Genomic DNA, 20,252 nt, shown 5'->3' on the forward strand with positions numbered 1-20,252 from the left:
GGCGTGTAATAGAGTGGAGTGTCTTATGAAACAGTGGAGTGCCGTGTCATAGAGTGTCATAGAGTGGTATGGTGTGGAGGGGTAAAGAGTGGAGTAGAATGTAGAATGTTGTAGAGTAGAGTAGAGTGGCATAAAGTGCAGTGGCGTATATTAAGAGTGGAGTGGCATGTCAAAGAGTGGCGTGTTATACACAGTGCCTTAGAGTGGAGGAGCATAGAGTGGAGTTGCGCAGAGTGGAATGGCATGCTTTGAAGTGCAGGGGTGTTTCATAGAGTGGAGTCGCATGTCATAGAGTGGAGTGGCCTAGAGTGTCTTAGATAGGACTGGATTGTTGCAGAGTGGGGTGGGGTGTCATAGAGTGGAGTGGCATGTTCTAGAGTAGAGTGCAGTACCGTAGAGTGCAGTGGCATGTACTAGAGTGGAGTGGTCTGCAATAGAGTGGTGTGTCGTAGAGTGTCTTAGGGTGGGGGTTGTAGTGTGGAGAGGCGTAGTAGTAGAGTGGCATGTCATAGAGTGGAGTGGCATGTTGTAGTGAAGAGGGGCGTGGAGTGTCATAGACTGGAGTGGAGTGTCGTAGAGTGTAGTGGCGTGTCGTAAAGTTACGTGCCATGTGATAGAGTTGAGTGGTGTGTCAAAGAGTGTCATAGAGTGTAGTATAGTCGCTTACAGTGGAGTAGAGTGCGGTAGTGTGTCATAGAGTACAGTGTAGTAAAGCAGCGTGAAGTGGCATAAATGGAGTTCCGTAAGTGTTATAGAGTTGAGTAGAGTGTCGTAGAGTGGTATAAAGTGGAAAAGAGTGGCATAGACTGGAGTAGAGTAGCATAAAATGGAGTGATATAAAGTGAAGTAGTGTGTTGTAGAGTGGAGGGGCGTAGAGCATCATTGAGTGGAATAGAGTGTCGTAGAGTTGAGTTCAATGGAGTGACAGAGTGGGGTGGCCTAGAGTGAAGAAGCATAGAGTGGAATAAAGTGTCATAGAGTGGAGTGTCATAGATTGGAGAGGCATAGCATAGAGTGGGTTGGAGTGTCATAGAGTGAAGTAGCTTATCCTACAATGTTGAGGAGTGGTGTGTCATCAAGTGTCATAGAGTGGTGTGGACTGGAGGGTCAGGAGTGAAGGCAAATGCTGTAGAGTGGAGTGGCATAAAGTGCAGTGGCATGTAATAGAGAAGAGTGTAGTGGCATGTCATATAGTGGCATGTTATAGAGTGCCTTAGAGTGGAGTTGAGCGGAGAGGAGTGGCATTCCGTAGAGTGAAGTGGTGTCACGTAGAGTGGAGTGTCATTGAGTGGAGTAGCCTGGAGTGTCTTAGATAGGACTGGAGTGTCGTAGAGTAGAGTGGTGTGTCATAGAGTGGAGTGGCATGGTGGAGAGCAGACTGGAGTGGGGTAGAGCGCAGTGGCATGTGTTAGAGTGGAGTGTTCTGCAATAGAGTGGCATGTCATAGAGTGTCTTAAGGTAGAGATGTGGAGTGGAGAGGCATAGTAGTGGAGTGGCAAGTCATAGAGTAGAGTGGCATGTTGTAGAGTAGAGTGGCGAGGAGTGTCATAGAGTGGAGTGTCGTAGAGTCAAGTGGTGTGTCGTAAAATTGAGTGCCATGTGATAGAGTTGAGTGGTGTGTCATAGAGTGGATTATAGTTGTGTAGAGTGGATTAGAGTGGGGCAGTGTGTCATAGAGTACAGTGGAGTAAAACAGTGTGAAGTGGCATAGAAGGAGGCCCGGTTATAGGTTATAGAGTTGAGTAGAGTGTCGTAGAGTGGCATAGAGTTGAGTAGAATGCAAAGACTGGAGTAGAGTAGCATAAAGTGGAGTGGCATTAAGTGAAGTAGTATGTCGTAGAGTGGAGGGGCATAGAATGTCATAAAGTGGAGTAGAGTGGAGTACAATGGAGTGGCGTAGTGGCAAAGTGGAGTGGCAGAGAGTGGAGTGGCACAGCGTGGAGTAAAGTGTCAAAGAGTGGAGTGGAGAGGTATAGTGTGGAGTGGATCAGCGAGTCATAGAGTGGAGTGGCTTATCATACAGTGGAGTGGAGTGGTGTGTCATAAAGTGGTATAGAGTGAAGGGACATAGAGTGGAGTAGAATGTTGTAGAGTGGAGTGGCATAGAGTACAGTGGTGTGTGTTAGAGTAGTATAGAGTGCCTTAGAGTGGAGGGATGTAGAGTGGAGTTGCGCAGAGTGGAGTGGTATGCCGTAGAATGAAGTTGGGTCTTATAGAGTGGAGTGGTGCATCATAGAATGGAGTGGAGGTTTGTACAGTGGAGAAGCGTAGTATTGGAATGGGGTGGCGTGTCATAAAGATGAGTGCTGTGAGATAGAGTGCAGTGATGTGTTGTAGAGTGGAGTAGAGTGGTGTGTCATTCAGTGTCTTAGAGTGAAGCAGAGTGGATTAGACTGGAGTGGTAAAGAGTGGAGTAGAGTGCTGTTGAGTGGAGTTTCATAGAGTGGAGTGACATGTCATATAGTGGAGTTGCATGTTATAGAGTGGTGTATCATAGAGTGTCAAAGAGTGGAGAAGACTGTTGTAGAGTGGAGTGGCATACAGTTGAGTGGTGCGTTGTGGAGCAGAGTGGAGTGGCGTGTCATGTAGTGTTGTTTTGTACAATGTCTTCGAGTGAGGTGACTTAGAGTGGAATGGCGTAGAATGGAGAAGTGAAGCAGAGTTGAGTAGTGTGTCATAGAGTAGAGTGGAGTAAACTGGCAGTGAGTGGAGCAGAGGGAGTTGTATTGAGTGCCACACAGTGGAGTGGAGTGTCATAAAGTAACAGAGAGTGGAGTAGAGTGTTGTTGAATGGAGTGGTGCAGAGTGGAGGAGAGTGTCAGAGTGGGGTAATGTAGAGTGGACTGTTGTACAGTGGCATAGAATGGGGTAAAGTATTGTTCACTGGACTGGAGTAGAGTGGAGTGGCGTAGCTTAGAGTGGAGTAAAGTGTCATAGACTTAAGTAGCACTTTATTTTTTTTGTGTTGTGATTGTTTATTACATTTTCAAGGTAAAAACATTGTTGTGTACAACCAATTATGCAGCAGTAGGTCAACAGAGCTGGAGGGCCATACAAGCCCACAGTCATGAGAGGCAAGACATAGATTATCAATAACTGGGTGGAAATGGTCCAACTGATGGAGAGCGATAAGGGTGGATCGGGGTTGAATGGCACCAAGAGAGGGGGCGATGCAGAGCGTGGGAGTTAGAAATGTGAGTAAAGAGGGGCGAGAAAGAAAAAAAAGGGGGGGAATTTGCATGAATGGGGCTGCAGGAATGGAGGAGTGCAAGTGCTTCAACTACCCAGGACCTGTGGGGAACAGCCCGAAAGGAGGGCGGGCCCATAAGTCCAACTTGGTGTGGCCAGCACTGCTCTACATCAGTCCTCTCTTAGGAAGGATGCCCATATCAGGCAGAACAGGGCAGCTTTGCCCAGGAGGTTGTAAATTATCCTCTCGTATGAGGCAGTTTTATACATTGCCATGAGCCACTCATCGGGTGGTGGCCGCTGCTGGGATCGCCAGTGGTGCAAGATGCAGATATTGGCTGTTGTGAGGGTGGTAGTGAGCAGTTGTTGACCCACCAGGTCGTGGAGTATGATCAATCAATCCAGCATAGGGGTTGGGGGATGCTGCTATGTTTTACCTCAGTGTAGACCCCTTGTCAGCCCAGAAGGGGCGGATGGCCGGACATTCTGAGAGCAAATGGACGATGTCACAGGGAGCATGGGTGCAGCACCAGCAGGAGGTAGGGGGCAATAGACCCGCAAAACAGAGCCTCACCAGCAACCAGTACCATTCTGGTAGGATCTTAAAAAGGCTGACTTTCATTTAGGCCTCCCACGTGCCCCTACAGAGACTTTCCAGGAGCTCCATCCAGTCCTCATCATATTCAACCTGGAGGCAAGCTTGCCAGACTGCCCTCATGCCTCCTGTAGCTGGGAGTACAACAGTCAGATCAGGTGGCCAAAGACCGATGGGCAATGGCTTTCTCAATGGACAGGTGGGGCTGCGTCAGTCCCCAAATGAAAGATGTAATGCTCCTGTCCACCTGCCTTAACACCCAAAGGGGCATCAACAAGAGGAGCATACCCAGCATATAGGTGAACTGTGGGAGAGTCACCATCTTCACTGCCTGGGTTCTGCCCCACAGCAGCAGGCTTATGTTGGCCATTTCTCAAAATCAAGTCGCATCTGGTCTAAAAGCTGGTCCAAGTTGTCCTCTACCATGCGCTCCAGACCCCTGTCCACTTAGATGACTAGGTACCACAGGCGGGACGGTCTTGACTGGAAGAGTACCACTTGTTGGCCAAGCAGGAGGTCACTCTTACGAGTGGTAGCACCTCGCTCTTCCCCCAGTTAGCCTTGTAACCAGAGAGGTCAGCAAAAGCAGTAATGGTCTCTGGCAGTGCTGAGAGGGAGTTGGACAGTTCTGAAAATGTGAGGATGATGTAATCTGCAAATAGAGTGAGATTAGAGGGTCCACCTGGTGTGGGAACTCCCTTGATCCTGTCTGGCTGGCATATACCTGCTGATGAAGGTTCCTCAGCAAGGAGAAAGAACAGAGGGGAGAGAGGACATCCCCGTCATGTGCCCCATTGCACTGGAAGCAGGACAGCGAGAGATCTGCCACAACTGACTTGGGCTGATTAGGAGCCATAGAGCCTGCTTACTTTGGAGGGTAGCCCCAGTGCCCTGGTTGTCCCTGCCGGCTCCCCACCTCCATTGGGAGTCAACATTGCTCCCACATTCAGGGAGCAGCAAAAAAGCTGCTCTCTGCATGTGGGAGCAATTTTGACATCTGTGTTCCTGCCCGCTGTCAGGTAAAAAGGTTCGCTCCCAGCGAGTGGGAGCAGTTTGCCTGCTCCCACCCACAGAGAACATACGTACTGTTTGCTCTGGCTTTGCGGGAGATGCTCAAGCAAACATCTATGCACCAAGGGTGGGGACCTCAGGATATAGGGAGCTTACCCTGGGGGATGGCGGTCCCAAGTGTCCATAATGGCTCCAGGAAGGGGGGATGCGTGGCCCTCCTCTTTCTTATTGCAGGGCCTAAACAGGAAGATGGAGGTCCCCAGGGCCAAAAATGGCCTGGGAGGGGAGGGGTGTGCGGCCAACTCCCTGTTAACAATACAGCAATGCCACTGGGAGGTGGTGGTCCCTGGGACCAAAAATTACCCATGGGGAGTCCTACAATAGCTGCCAATACATCCGGGTTGAAGTGTTGGCAGCCAATCAGCATCTGCGGAGGGTCCGCATCCCTAGATATCCATATTTCTTTTTTCTTTAATAATTCCAAAACTACTGAACAGATTTACACCAAATCACAAGAAGGGCTCTTTCTGGACCAACAGCTACCTCTCTGCTAAATCTGGTGTAATTCCATCTAGCAGTTCGGGCTGTAGTTGTGTTCAAAATCACTATGGCAAATTGCATGGAAAACGCACATTTTATTTACTCCCCCCACCCCCATTTTTCTTGACCTTCGCTTGACGGATCACTCTGAAACATTCCTTGCAGAACTCGACATACATTACCAACCATATGCAAATCAGTCTTGACTGTGTTCCTCATGGGAACAATCTAGCTCGCACTGCCAAGCCAGGTGTTCCCTGGACCGTAAACAAGCATCCTGGGGCCGTTTTTGGGGTACCACCCCTGATCAGCCAGGCTAGTTTGAATCCAGTGGCAAAGTGATCAAGGGGCCCACGTCTGGGCGTACCCTGCTAACTTAGGGTGAATAACGCAAACACAAGGAGATGATGGATGTAGCACTGAAACCTTTCAGACACCCACCCCCGGTCACAGATCTGGGTTGAATCCATCATTGGTCTTTAGCTCACTTCGCCACCTCAGTTCAGACCCAGCCATGTGCAAATCAGTCTTGACCCTGTTCCTCATGGGAACAGTCCAGGCGGACCTGCTAAGCCTGGCCTTCCCTCGAACTGAAACAAGCATCCTGGGACTGATTTTGGGTGAACACTCCTCATCAGCCAGGCTAGCTTGAATCCAGTGGCAAAGTGAGCAAGGGGCCCACATGTGGGCATACCCTGCCAACTTAGGGGTAGCAAAGCAAACACAAGGAGACGATGTACAGAGCGTTGAAACTTTTCAGACACGCACCCCCAGGGACAGATCTGGGTTGAATCCATCATCGTTCTTTAGCTCACTTTGCCACTCCAGTTCAAAACCAAGACATATGCAAACCAGTCCTGACCCTCTTCCTCATGGGAACAGTCCAGCCCGAACTGTCAAGCCAGGTCTTCCCTGGACCGGAAACAAGCATCCTGGGACTGGTTTCGGAGCAATACTTCTCATCAGCCGGGCTAGCCTGAATTCAGTGGCAAAGTGAGCAAGGGGCCCATGTCTGGGCATACCCTACCAACTTAGGGGGAACAAAGCAAACACAAGGAGATGATGGCCAGTGCGCTGAAACTTTGCAGACACCCACTCCTAGTCACAGATCGGGGTTGAATCCAATATCGTTCTTTAGCTCACTTTGCCACCCCAGTTCAGACCCAGCCATATTCAAATTAGCCTTGACCCTGTTCCTCATGGGAACAGTCCAGCCTGAACAGTCAAGTCAGTTCTTTCCTGGACCGGAAACAACCAGCGCTCGGTCCATTATCTCCTTCTGTTTGCTAAAGAAGATATTATTACATAACTACCCAACCATATGCAAATCAGTCTTCGACCCTGTTCCTTATGGGAACAGTCCAGCCCAAGCTGCCAAGCCAGGTCCTCCCTGCACCGGAAACAAGCATCCTGGGATGGGTTTTAGGGTAAAACCTGTCATCAGCCAGGCTAGATTGAATCCAGTGGAAAAGTGAGCAAGGAGCCCACATCTGGACATACCCTGCCAACTTAGGGAGTTCTAAGCAAACATAAGGAGATGTGGACGGAGCACTGAAACTTTTCAGACACCCAGCCCAGTCACAGATCTGGGTTGAATCCATCATCGTTCTTTAGCTCACTTCACCACCCCAGTTCAGACCCAGCCATATTCAAATTAGCCTTGACCCTGTTCCTCATGGGAACAGTCCAGCCTGAACAGTCAAGTCAGTTCTTTCCTGGACCGGAAACAACCAGCGCTCGGTCCATTATCTCCTTCTGTTTGCTAAAGAAGATATTATTACATAACTACCTATAACTTGACTTTAACCTTCGTTCTTTTCAGTAAATTTCCGAGCTTTTTTGAATGTAAAGAAACTATAACAAGTAATGTTATTTTAAGTAAGGCAAACCAAGTAGATTTGTCAAAGTGTAAAAACATCAATATGTAAAAGGGAAGGGCTATTGGCTTTATCAAGGGGTCAGCACATCAACATATGTAAAGCGGACCTATTGGTTTTGTCAAAATGTCACCACAATAAGCTTAGTACACATAATCCAATGTATTCCTTATTAATACAGACATCACAATGCTTAATAGTAATAATTGTCACAAAAATATATAAAATAAATATTTTTCATTCATTAAAAAAGACATAAATATGTGTCTGAATCTTTCTTATAAACTCTTCAGGGCACAAAATACAGCCATAAAACTAATCACAGGGGGTCCCTTTCCTCTAGCTAAAGAAGATACAGCTCTATCTTTGAGTGCTTTTAAAAATAATGGCTGGGTATTTTTCTTTTATGTTAAGTTATGTTATTGTTGGCTAGTGTTTTTATAGTGCATTATCACCCCTAAGGGTATCTTGGAACTTTAGCAGGTGTGGCAGGCTAGCCTATGAGGACCAAACTGAAGCTCTGCTGGGGTCATGCATTCAATGGCCCAAGAGACCTCCACTGTTTTTTTTAACATTCTTGTGCTCATCGTAGCTTCCCACAACACTTTTTATTCTTTGGTTTTGCCTCTGCTCTTCCTTGGGACTCCACAACAACTACTGTTAGAACTGGGGGTCTCTAGTTGGCAGAGGTAAGTACCTTAGACCAAGTAGGGACCCTTGCTTCCAGTCAGGGTGAAGGAATACACACAGTAGATAACCTCCGCTCTCCCTCTAGGTAGCTTGGCGCGAGCAGGCAGGCTTATCCCCAAGGCAATGTGTATAATAATTGCATTCAACACAACAATAATCCCCAATCCACCACAAACTGAGACCACACAGGTAAGTATATTTTTATAAAAATATATATAACTTTATCTAGTTTCAGCAAGGTAAATCAGCAGTTGCACGATAATCACTTCATTATAAAAATGATGCACTTAATCTTAATGGTGGTACGTAGTTTCAGGAAGTTTCAGGTAAAACAAGTGTCTCAAGTCTCTGTCATCAGTTATTAAAAATAATGCCACTGATTTATAATTGAGGCGCTCTAAAAACGAGCAGTCCAAACAAATGCCAGCGTTAAAAACTATGCCCCAATGATCCCCTGGCTTCAGGGACCACAAGCGCTTCAAGCGCGTCTCACACGGTATCCTGAGGGAGGGGGGACTTCTTTCCCCGTGCTCGCGGTGACGCGGGTCCCCCAGGGGCACCTCGCGGGGGAAGGCTCAGTACTGCTCCCGCCCGGCCGGTCTCAGGACGCTCTCCGCCCGCTCTGGATCCTTCAGAGAGCAGCGGGGAGCAGAGACGGCAGGCCAGGGGCTGGAGCACTTGCGGAGATCCCTCGGCGAGGTCAGGTCACTTCCTCCCGGGCCCGGCGGTGATCGCGGTGATTCTTCGGCTCCTTCAGCCGCCTCAGCGAAGGCAGCCAATCCCCTCGCGGCTCCTCAGGCGAGCCTCCACAGCACCCGGGAGTCAGCCAATGGCAGTGCGGCTCCCGGGCAAGTAAACAATGATGCTCCGCGACTTCGGCCAATCACGGCCCACCTCGCCGATGACGCTACGCCGCACGGGCCAATCCCGTCGCGGCGTTAGTGAGGGGGCTCGGCTCCCTCCACCAATGGGTGCGCGGCGGCTTCGTTCTTCGCCGGTTCAGCGCCGATCAGGATGGCGCTTCCCTCAGAGGTTTTCTGGCCCCGGGCAGCGGCGGTGATACGGCCAGCAATTGTTTTTCAGCGCTCCTTGCGCTGCAGAGGCTCACAGGTCTCCGGTCTGCCCCACACACGTGTCGATGAACACGTCGACCGTGGCAATGCAGCAGGCTGGGTCAGCGCGGCGCTCTCAAGCAGTAGAGAGCAGCCAATGCGCTAAACAGGCAAACCACACGGTTTCACGATCTCCTCGCCACACAGCAGCTTCAGGGGGGGGGGGGCACAGCAGATTCTTGTAGCCTTGGGCAACCTTTATGTTCCTGGGTTGCAGACAGGGAGCCAGCTCTTCTCAGGCCCTTGGAGATTCAAGCTGTAGACACAGCATACAGCAAAGTTTTTAGTTCAAGCAGGCAGGGTCACAGCACACAGCAAAGTCCCTTTTCTTCTCCTCTCCTTCAGTTGGACAGCAGGATAGGTCAGCCCTTGAAGCATACAGCAAGGCAATCTTCCATCAGCTCCTTCAGCAGTCCTTCTTCTGGCAGAGGTTCCTCTTGATTGTAGAATTTTCGAATCTAATCTCCTGTAGTAAGGGATCCTTCCCTTATACCCCTGAACGCCTTTGAAGTCCTTTGTGCCAGGGGATCCTTGGCTCTGGAATGTTTCTGGTGTTCTTCTTCCTGACAGCCTCAGGGCCAGAGGTGACAGTGGGCCGGCAGGGGAGTTAGCCAGCACGGTGGTCAGGCAGGCACAGCCCAGCACTATCAGGCGCTTCTCTCTCCCCTTCCCCGGGCAACAGATGTCGCCTTTCACCCCTGGGCTGACTCCAACCCCCTCCGGGGCCCTGCAGCTCCTGTCACGCAGGCATTCCATACACACAGGCCCAAGCACACAGAAAGGTTTATACAAAAGAACAGCCACTTTCTAAAAGTGCTATTCTCAACCCCAGGATCCAAAAACAACCTTCACTAAAAGATGTGTCATTTAATTCTGAGTTCAGGGATATCTTTCATTGATGTTCCATCTTGTTCCTATAGGGAGATAGGCTGGGGTCCAATGGGACCAGCCTCCCCATGTTACCCTAGGGAGCCTTACAGCCCTACAGCAGTGAGCACACAAAGTGGCTGCTGCTCTCCACCAGAGCATGTTACCTGCACTAGTACATGCTCTGCCCTATCCATACACTGCACCCTGCCCAGGGGGGTACCTGGAGCCTTCCATAGGGGTGGCTGATGTGCACAGACAGGGGAGGGTTAAGCCCAGCCAGTGGGGACACTGGCCAGGCGGACATGGCAGTCCACTGACTGCACACAGGCCCTGCGCTGGCAGGCCTGAGACACCATTTTAGAGCTACTCATGTGGGTGGCGCAATCTGCGCTGCAGGCCCACTAGTAGCATCTGTCATCACCAGCCCTGGCACACACAGTGCACTTTACTAGGGACTTCATGGTGATACAGATATGCCAATCAGGTATACCCAATCAATATGACAATTTACAGAGGGAGCACTTACCCTCTGACACTGTTCAGCAGTGGCAGAGGGTCCAAAGCATCTAAATCAGCAAAAACGAAATCCAGCACAGCATCAAAAATACATGAGTCAGAGGCAACAAGATGGGGAAAAACCACGCCAAGGATGTCAGGTCTAACACATGTCCCCTCCAGCTGAAAGTGGGGAGAACTACCCAACCTCTTGGGAGTCCTCATCACTAAGGCGGAAGAATCTGGACAGACCGTCAGCATTGGCGTGTTCTGTACCAGGGCGGTGCTCCACCGTGAAGTCCATCCCCTGTAGGGAAATGGACCACCTCAACAGTTTTGGGTTCTCGCCCCTCATATGCATTAACCATCTGAGGGGCCTGTGGTCGGTCTGAACACGGAAGTGAGTCCCAAACAGGTAAGGCCTCAGCTTCTTCAGAGCCCAGACCACAGCGAAAGCTTCCCTTTCGATTGCACTCCATCTCTGTTCCCTGGGGAGTAGCCTCCTACTAATGAAAGCCACTGGTTGGTCTTCGCCCTCCTCATTGATCTGTGAGAGTACTGCTCCCACGCCTTGCTCTGAAGCGTCAGTTTGCACAATGAACTCACTGGAAAAGTCAGGTGCCTTAAGCACCGGTGCTGTGCACATGGCAGTTTTGAGGGTGTCAAAAGCAGTTTGACAGGCCTCAGTCCAATTCACTTTCCTGGGCTGATTTCTAGATGTCAGCTCTGTCAAAGGGGCTACAATGGTGCCATAACCTTTGACAAACCGTCTGTAATACCCGGTGAGACCTAAAAAGGCTCTCACCTCAGTCTGGGTCTTGGGGGGTTCCCAAGCCAGAATGGTCTCAATCTTCGCCTGTAGGGGCGCCACCTGGCCGATCCCCACCTGGTGTCCCAAGTACACCACAGATCCCTGCCCTATCTGGCACTTACTGGCCTTGATAGTGAGGCCTGCCTTCTGCAGGGCCTTCACCACTGCGCAGAGGTGTTGCAAGTGTTCCTCCCAAGTGGAGCTGAACACAGCAATGTCATCCAGGTATGCTGCGCTGAATTCCTCCAGCCCTGCTAATACCTGGTTGACTAGTCTCTGGAATGTGGCCGGGGCATTTTTCATCCCAAAGGGCATGACACGAAACTGGAAGTGCCCCTTGGGTGTTGAAAATGCTGATCTTTCTTTGGCCCCCTCAGTTAAGGCAATCTGCCAGTAACCTGAAGTCAAATCAAAAGTGCTCAGGTACCGGGCAGCTCCCAACCGATCCACCAGCTCATCAGCTCTGGGGATGGGGTGCGCGTCAGTCTTGGTGACCGCATTGAGCCCGCGGTAGTCCACACAGAAACGGAGTTCTGGGGGGCCACCAGGTGTAGCAGCTTTCTTAGGCACTAAGACCACTGGGCTAGCCCAGGGGCTGCTGGAGGGCTCAATTACCCCTAGCGCTAACATCTTAGAAACCTCTTCTTTGATGCTAGCCCTGACCTTGTCAGCCACTCTGTAAAACTTCTGTTTCACAGGCAGGTTGTCACCGGTGTCCACATCGTGGACGCACCACTTGGTGACACCTGGGGTCAGGGAGAACAGGGGGGCGAACTGACCCAAGACTTGGCGACAGTCCTTCTGCTGCTCTGGGGTCAGGGTGGGTGAGAGTATCACACCATCCACTGACCCATCCTGCTCCTTGACTGCCAGGAGGTCAGGGAGAGGATCACTATCCTCCTCCCCTCCAGCATCTGTAGCCATGAGCATAGTCACTTCAGTCCTCTCAAAGTGGGGTTTGAGGCGGTTCACATGTAGCACTCTCAGGGGTTGCCTGGGAGTCTTCAGGTTAACCAAATAGGTAACCTCGCTCTTGCGCTCCACCACCTCGTATGGCCCAGACCACTTGTCACGGAGCGCACAAGGCTCCACAGGCGCCATCACCCACACTTTCTGTCCAGGTTGGAACTCCACTAGAGAGGTGTTCTGGTCATACCACCTCTTCATTTCCTCCTGGCTAGCCTCCAGGTTCTCTTGAGCGAGCTTCCTGAAGCGCTTGGTCTGGTTGCGAATGGCCAGCACATAGCTGAACACATCCTGAGGGGATTTCCCACGGGATTTCTCCCACCCCTCCTTCACCAGAGTAAGAGGCCCTCTGACAGGGTGGCCATACAGCAACTCAAAGGGACTGAACCCTAAGGATTTCTGAGGCACCTCCCTGTAGGCAAACAACAGGCATGGCAACAAGACGTCCCATTTCCGCCTCATGGGCTCTTCCAGGCCCATGATCATGCCCTTCAAGGTGCGGTTGAATCTCTCAACCAAACCATTTCCTTGAGGGTGGTAAGGAGTGGTGAATTTGTATGTCACCCCACACTCCACCCACAGGGACTTCATATACCTAGAAATGAAGTTTGTCCCCCTGTCCGAGACCACCTCCCTTGGAAATCCCACACGGGAAAAGATCCCCATCAGGGCACGGCCCACCACGGGGGCTGTGACCGTCCTGAGCGGGATGGCTTCCGGGTACCGAGTGGCATGGTCCACCAAGACCAGGATAAACCTGTTGCCTAGGGCTGTCTTGGGATCCAGGGGCCCCACAATGTCAATGCCCACCCGCTCAAAAGGGGTGCTCACCACGGGAAAGGGTTGGAGGGGTGCCACGCACTTCCCTCCACTCTTGCCACTGGCCTGACAAGTCTGACAAGACTTACAAAAGGCAGCGACGTGCTTCTTCATCTGGGGCCAGTAGAAATGGGTGACAAGCCTGTGATAGGTCTTGTCTTGCCCCAGATGTCCTGCGAGAGGCACGTCATGAGCCAGACCCAGTAGGAAGTTCCTGAAGCGCTCGGGCACTACCAGCACTCGGGCTGCACCGGGCTCAGCGAACTTAGGCTCACTATAAAGTAAGTCATCCTCCCAGTAGATCAAATGCTCCTTGGACCCCAGGCCTGCGGCCTGGTCGGCAGCCTGCTGCCGCACACCAACGAGAGAAGGGCACTCCCTCTGAGCCTGGCAGAATTCCTCCCTGGAGGGACCACCTTCTTGCTGCCACTGGGACAGCTCAGGCAATTCCCCTAGTTCGGCCACCTGCTCCCCTGTAGGTTCCAGGGCATCCCCCTCTGGGTCTGCCTCCTCCTGGACCGTGGGAACAGTGGGGGCCGGTTTCCCGCGCCCTCTACCCCTTCTTCTCTTGGCAGGTTCCTGGGCCTTTGTTCCAGGCTCCAGCTCTGCTAGACCGCCCTCTCTGGCTGTCATGGCCCGGGTGGACACACAGATCCACGCAGGCAAACCCAACATCTCCAAGTGAGTCCTGTGCTCTACATCTTTCCATGGAGAGCTCTCCAGATCATTACCTAATAGACAATCTACAGGCAAGGCATCACTTACAACAACTTCCAATGTACCGGAGACTCCTCCCCACTCAAATGGAACACGTGCCCACTTGCAGTAGCGCACTGAACTGTCAGCTGCCACCACAGGACGGAGTACATTGGGAATGATCTGCTCTTCAGACACCCATTGACACCTGACAGATGTCACACTGGCCCCGGTGTCTCTCAGAGCGTCTATCTCCTTTCCATTGATGGTCACCTTCTGCCCATATTTCTTAGTGTTTAAGGGCAGCAAGGCTTCCTGGGCCATCTCTTGGTCTCCTAAAGAGACAAGGGTCATCATTGCTAACCCCTCCTCCCCACTAGAAATCAAATCCCCTCCCAAAGCTACACTGGCCAACGCCGGTGCTGGAGCACCAGAGGGTGCTGGAGGTTTCTTTGGACATTTGGGGGCAATGTGCCCCACCTCCCCACATGTAAAGCAGGTAGGCGGGGGCCTGTTGTCCTGCTTGCCCTTACGGGGCCAGGACTTCTTAGACTTGGGGGGTTGAGACACCTTCTCCTGGGAACCAGTTTGGGGCCCTTTAGAAGACTCCTTTTGATTACCCGTGTCCCCCCCACTCTTCTGCTGGGGACCCTGTCCACCCTTGGCTGGGGTACTTACCACCCCCTTGTGGACCCTGGTGCTAGTCCACCGGTCCGCCTCTTTAGCAAGCTCACTGGGATCAGTTAACTTGCTATCCAAAAGATGCTGGCGCAGCTCTGGGACACATAAACTACTTAAGTGCTCCCTACTAATCAAGTGACACAACCCCACATAATCAGTAACTTTGCTGCCCTTCATCCAACCTTCCAGTGCACGCATGTACATACTCACACACTCCACCCAAGTACTTGAATCAAGCTTCTTGAAGTTCCTAAACTTCTGGCGGTACTGTTCTGCAGTGAGCCCATACCTGAGGCATAAAGCCTCCTTCATGGCGGAGTAGGATAAAGCATCCTCTGCATCTAAGGGTGCCAAAACATCCCTCCCAGAGGCCTCAAAATGCTTCCACAATCCTGCCCCCCAATTCCTCTAAGGCACTTCATTCATCTTTAGGGCTAGTTCATACGCTCTAAACCACGCATAAATATCATCACCCCTCTGATAATTCTGTACCAGATCCTTTGGTATGTATACCTTACCCGCCTGTACTGGTTGTGCGCTGCCACCATTAGAACTGGACACCCTCTCTTTATATTTGATGTCCAACTCCTTCATGCTCCTCTCATGAGCCAATTGGAGCTTCTTCTCCTCCAAAGCGAGAGCATGCCTTCTCTCCTGCGCCGCTCTCTCCTGCGCCTCTCTCTCAACTTCCAGGCGCAGTTTCTTCTCATCGGCGTCCGCTCTGAGTTTTAAAAGCTCAATCTCATGAGCCCTAGCTCTCTGATTATCCTCCAGCTCCTCTGGAGAAATAACCCTACTGGAATGGTTGCTGCCAGCCTTAGATGCTGACCGCGCTGGCAAATCACTGAGCAAAACAACATTCTCCTGTGTGCCGTCCACTTCAGTAGCTTCTTCTGAGACAACATGTTTGGCCTCCCACCAGGCCCTCAGAGCTTTCTGTAGCTCTTCCTTGTTTGCGCTGCCCTTCACTGGGCATCCAAGCTGTTTGCAGAATTGCTTCAGGAGAACCTTTCTGTAGTTGTACAACTCCTGAATTGCGAATTCCACTTCCAATTCTACTCTCACGATTGCCGCTTTCAAAGACATGATGCTTCCTAACCTTTTCAACAAAAAGGTTTCACCAAAAAGAAAAAAATCTTGCGCAACCTGTGCTGCTAAACTAGACTAGTGATGTACAAGAGATCACTGCAGGTCAAGTGCAATTATTAGTTCAAAATCCGCACCGCTGTCCAACAATGTTAGAACTGGGGGTCTCTAGTTGGCAGAGGTAAGTACCTTAGACCAAGTAGGGACCCTTGCTTCCAGTCAGGGTGAAGGAATACACACAGTAGATAACCTCCGCTCTCCCTCTAGGTAGCTTGGCGCGAGCAGGCAGGCTTATCCCCAAGGCAATGTGTATAATAATTGCACTCAACACAACAATAATCCCCAATCCACCACAAACTGAGACCACACAGGTAAGTATATTTTTATAAAAATATATATAACTTTATCTAGTTTCAGCAAGGTAAATCAGCAGTTGCACGATAATCACTTCATTATAAAAATGATGCACTTAATCTTAATGGTGGTACGTAGTTTCAGGAAGTTCTCAGGTAAAACAAGTGTCTCAAGTCTCTGTCATCAGTTATTAAAAATAATGCCACTGATTTATAATTGAGGCGCTCTAAAAACGAGCAGTCCAAACAAATGCCAGCGTTAAAAACTATGCCCCAATGATCCCCTGGCTTCAGGGACCACAAGCGCTTCAAGCGCGTCTCACCCGGTATCCTGAGGGAGGGGGGACTTCTTTCCCCGTGCTCGCGGTGACGCGGGTCCCCCAGGGGCACCTCGCGGGGGAAGGCTCAGTACTGCTCCCGCCCGGCCGGTCTCAGGACGCTCTCCGCCCGCTCTGGATCCTTCAGAGAGCAGCGGGGAGCAGAGACGGCAGGCCAGGGGCTGGAGCACTTGGGGAGATCCCTCGGCGAGGTCAGGTCACTTCCTCCCGGGCCCGGCGGTGATCGCGGTGATTCTTCGGCTCCTTCAGCCGCCTCAGCGAAGGCAGCCAATCCCCTCGCGGCTCCTCAGGCGAGCCTCCACAGCACCCGGGAGTCAGCCAATGGCAGTGCGGCTCCCGGGCAAGTAAACAATGATGCTCCGCGACTTCGGCCAATCACGGCCCACCTCGCCGATGACGCTACGCCGCACGGGCCAATCCCGTCGCGGCGTTAGTGAGGGGGCTCGGCTCCCTCCACCAATGGGTGCGCGGCGGCTTCGTTCTTCGCCAGTTCAGCGCCGATCAGGATGGCGCTTCCCTCAGAGGTTTTCTGGCCCCGGGCAGTGGCGGTGATACGGCCAGCAATTGTTTTTCAGCGCTCCTTGCGCTGCAGAGGCTCACAGGTCTCCGGTCTGCCCCACACACGTGTCGATGAACACGTCGACCGTGGCAATGCAGCAGGCTAGGTCAGCGCGGCGCTCTCAAGCAGTAGAGAGCAGCCAATGCGCTAAACAGGCAAACCACACGGTTTCACGATCTCCTCGCCACACAGCAGCTTCAGGGGGGGGGCACAGCAAATTTTTGTAGCCTTGGGCAACCTTTATGTTCCTGGGTTGCAGACAGGGAGCCAGCTCTTCTCAGGCCCTTGGAGATTCAAGCTGTAGACACAGCATACAGCAAAGTCTTTTTAGTTCAAGCAGGCAGGGTCACAGCACACAGCAAAGTCCCTTTTCTTCTCCTCTCCTTCAGTTGGACAGCAGGATAGGTCAGCCCTTGAAGCATACAGCAAGGCAATCTTCCATCAGCTCCTTCAGCAGTCCTTCTTCTGGCAGAGGTTCCTCTTGATTGTAGAATTTTCGAATCTAATCTCCTGTAGTAAGGGATCCTTCCCTTATACCCCTGAACGCCTTTGAAGTCCTTTGTGCCAGGGGATCCTTGGCTCTGGAATGTTTCTGGTGTTCTTCTTCCTGACAGCCTCAGGGCCAGAGGTGACAGTGGGCCGGCAGGGGAGTTAGCCAGCACGGTGGTCAGGCAGGCACAGCCCAGCACTATCAGGCGCTTCTCTCTCCCCTTCCCCGGGCAACAGATGTCGCCTTTCACCCCTGGGCTGACTCCAACCCCCTCCGGGGCCCTGCAGCTCCTGTCACGCAGGCATTCCATACACACAGGCCCAAGCACACAGAAAGGTTCATACAAAAGAACAGCCACTTTCTAAAAGTGCTATTCTCAACCCCAGGACTCCAAAAACAACCTTCACTAAAAGATGTGTCATTTAATTCTGAGTTCAGGGATATCTTTCATTGATGTTCCATCTTGTTCCTATAGGGAGATAGGCTGGGGTCCAATGGGACCAGCCTCCCCATGTTACCCTAGGGAGCCTTACAGCCCTACAGCAGTGAGCACACAAAGTGGCTGCTGCTCTCCACCAGAGCATGTTACCTGCACTAGTACATGCTCTACCCTATCCATACACTGCACCCTGCCCAGGGGGGTACCTGGAGCCTTCCATAGGGGTGGCTGATGTGCACAGACAGGGGAGGGTTAAGCCCAGCCAGTGGGGACACTGGCCAGGCGGACATGGCAGTCCACTGACTGCACACAGGCCCTGCGCTGGCAGGCCTGAGACACCATTTTAGAGCTACTCATGTGGGTGGCGCAATCTGCGCTGCAGGCCCACTAGTAGCATCTGTCATCACCAGCCCTGGCACACACAGTGCACTTTACTAGGGACTTCATGGTGATACAGATATGCCAATCAGGTATACCCAATCAATATGACAATTTACAGAGGGAGCACTTACCCTCTGACACTGTTCAGCAGTGGCAGAGGGTCCAAAGCATCTAAATCAGCAAAAACGAAATCCAGCACAGCATCAAAAATACATGAGTCAGAGGCAAAAAGATGGGGAAAAACCACGCCAAGGATGTCAGGTCTAACAACTACAATATATTTTTCTTTAACACAGGGCATTATCGAGTTCATCTGGTAGGGAGCAATGAGCGTTTATTGAGCGGCCGCTCCACTTCAGTATTGAATTTTTATTTCTTTCATAATACTGCAGTGCAGCAAAAAAACATTTCTTTTTGGGCAACGAGGTGTTAGGGGCTGGGGTAGCCATGGACATCATTTTGAGGTGGTCAGGAGTCTGCTACTTGCTACTCCTGGGACTTCCTTTGCAACCCATGGCCTCAGAGGTGCCAAGACAAAACTTTTGCCTCCTCTGAGGCGAGGGGTCACAAAGGAAGTGGCAGAAGTACCAGGGAGCAAGCTAGGGGTCACAGCTGCGACCCATGACTACCTCCAAATGAAGCCCATGAGGGTAGATCTACCCTGCTCCCATATGTGTTTTCGTTGTATCCTTCTATGACATGGGGACCAAGTCCCCAAGTCATAAAATGGCTGCCATTCATCTTTGTAGATGTTGACAGCAGCCAATCAGATCATGTATTTTGATCTGCCGGTCCTCTGGTAGTATCGCAACCTGAAATACCTATAAAAGGTGAACCATAATTTTTTCAAAACCTACTGAACACATTTACACCCAATGACAAAAAACACACTTTATGTGTAAAGATCAAGCTTTCTGACAAATGTGGTGTAATTTGATTCAGCTGCAATTGATGTGGTTGTATCTAAAGTTCCTATGGGAAATTGTATGGGAAATCCGTATTGGGCCCTCCACCTTTTTCTCAGACCCCACTTGAAAGATCACTCCAAAACTTTCCAAGAAGAAACTGAGGTTGCAAAGTTTCACGGAGACTTGTCAAATGCCGCCAGTTATTTGCCAAGCAAAAAATTCATTTCCTATGGTCCAGCTACTTCTACCCATCCCAAAACCCTAAATTCACACTTACCTCTTGTTAGTTCTACCATCCCTAAACCCGTAAATGTTCCCCTACCGCCATTTACCTCTGCCCATCCCTAAACCCTAAATTCACTCTTACCTCCATTTACCTCTACCCATCTCTAAATCCTGATATCACCCTTAAATCTCTTTACCTTTACCCACCCTAAACCCTAAAATCTCCTTTAGCTCTCTTAATCTCTACTCACCCCTAAACCCAAAATGCACCCTTAAACCCTCAAATACCCCTTACCTCTATTTACCTCCACACACCTGTAAACCCTTAAATCACCCCTGCATAGTATAGTACTGGGTGGTAAAGGTACAAACACTTACCTGCATGGCACAGATAGTGTAGTAAAGATCATGTGTGGTACTGTATCCGTGGTTAAAGGCCGTTTCCCAGGCCAGACAGCCCAAATCTGGGTTCTCCTGGTTTCAGAGACCTCTGAGCTGAACACAAATGGAGAGGCACATTTAGCCATTAAGATGTGAATTATATTCAGATTTACTGATGAAGTAAGCTGTCCTCAGTCAGATCTGGATGCTGATTTGCTGAGGTAGTGAAAGTGAATTAGCTTGTCTTTTGTTTTCAAGGAGGGCTCTGGGTTAGTTGTATACTTCATCTGAAAGCAGACAAATGTTAAACTGCTATTGGGATTCTAGATCACATCCCATGAGGCTACTCCAAAAACAGGCAAATTTATTTGAATTTTACACTTTGTTTTAGTTCCTTGGACTTCTGGATTCACTTTTTTCCCTGTGTTAATTAGGTGTTTAAGCTTCTTTTCTTTATTTGGTAGTTTTTTTTTACCCAATTCTGCTCCTTCCCATTTCTATTACAGATCAAGAGGTAGTGCATCACCCCCTCAAGTTGTTCATTAGTAACAGGCTTGTCTGCCCCTAGGAAGGTGAGCTTTGTTCCCTCTTCTTCCAGCTGCCCATTTTCATGTTATTTTGCCTTGTTTGGTCTTTTCTGTAGACAGCTATAGCTGTGTGTTGTGAAAGACCTATTGTCACTGATATATTCAAATATATAATTTATAGGGGGATATGGGTCAATGTCTTGTTCTCGATTG

This window comes from Lissotriton vulgaris, chromosome 4_1, assembly GCF_964263255.1.
Source record: "Lissotriton vulgaris chromosome 4_1, aLisVul1.2, whole genome shotgun sequence".
NCBI lineage: Eukaryota > Metazoa > Chordata > Amphibia > Caudata > Salamandridae > Lissotriton > Lissotriton vulgaris.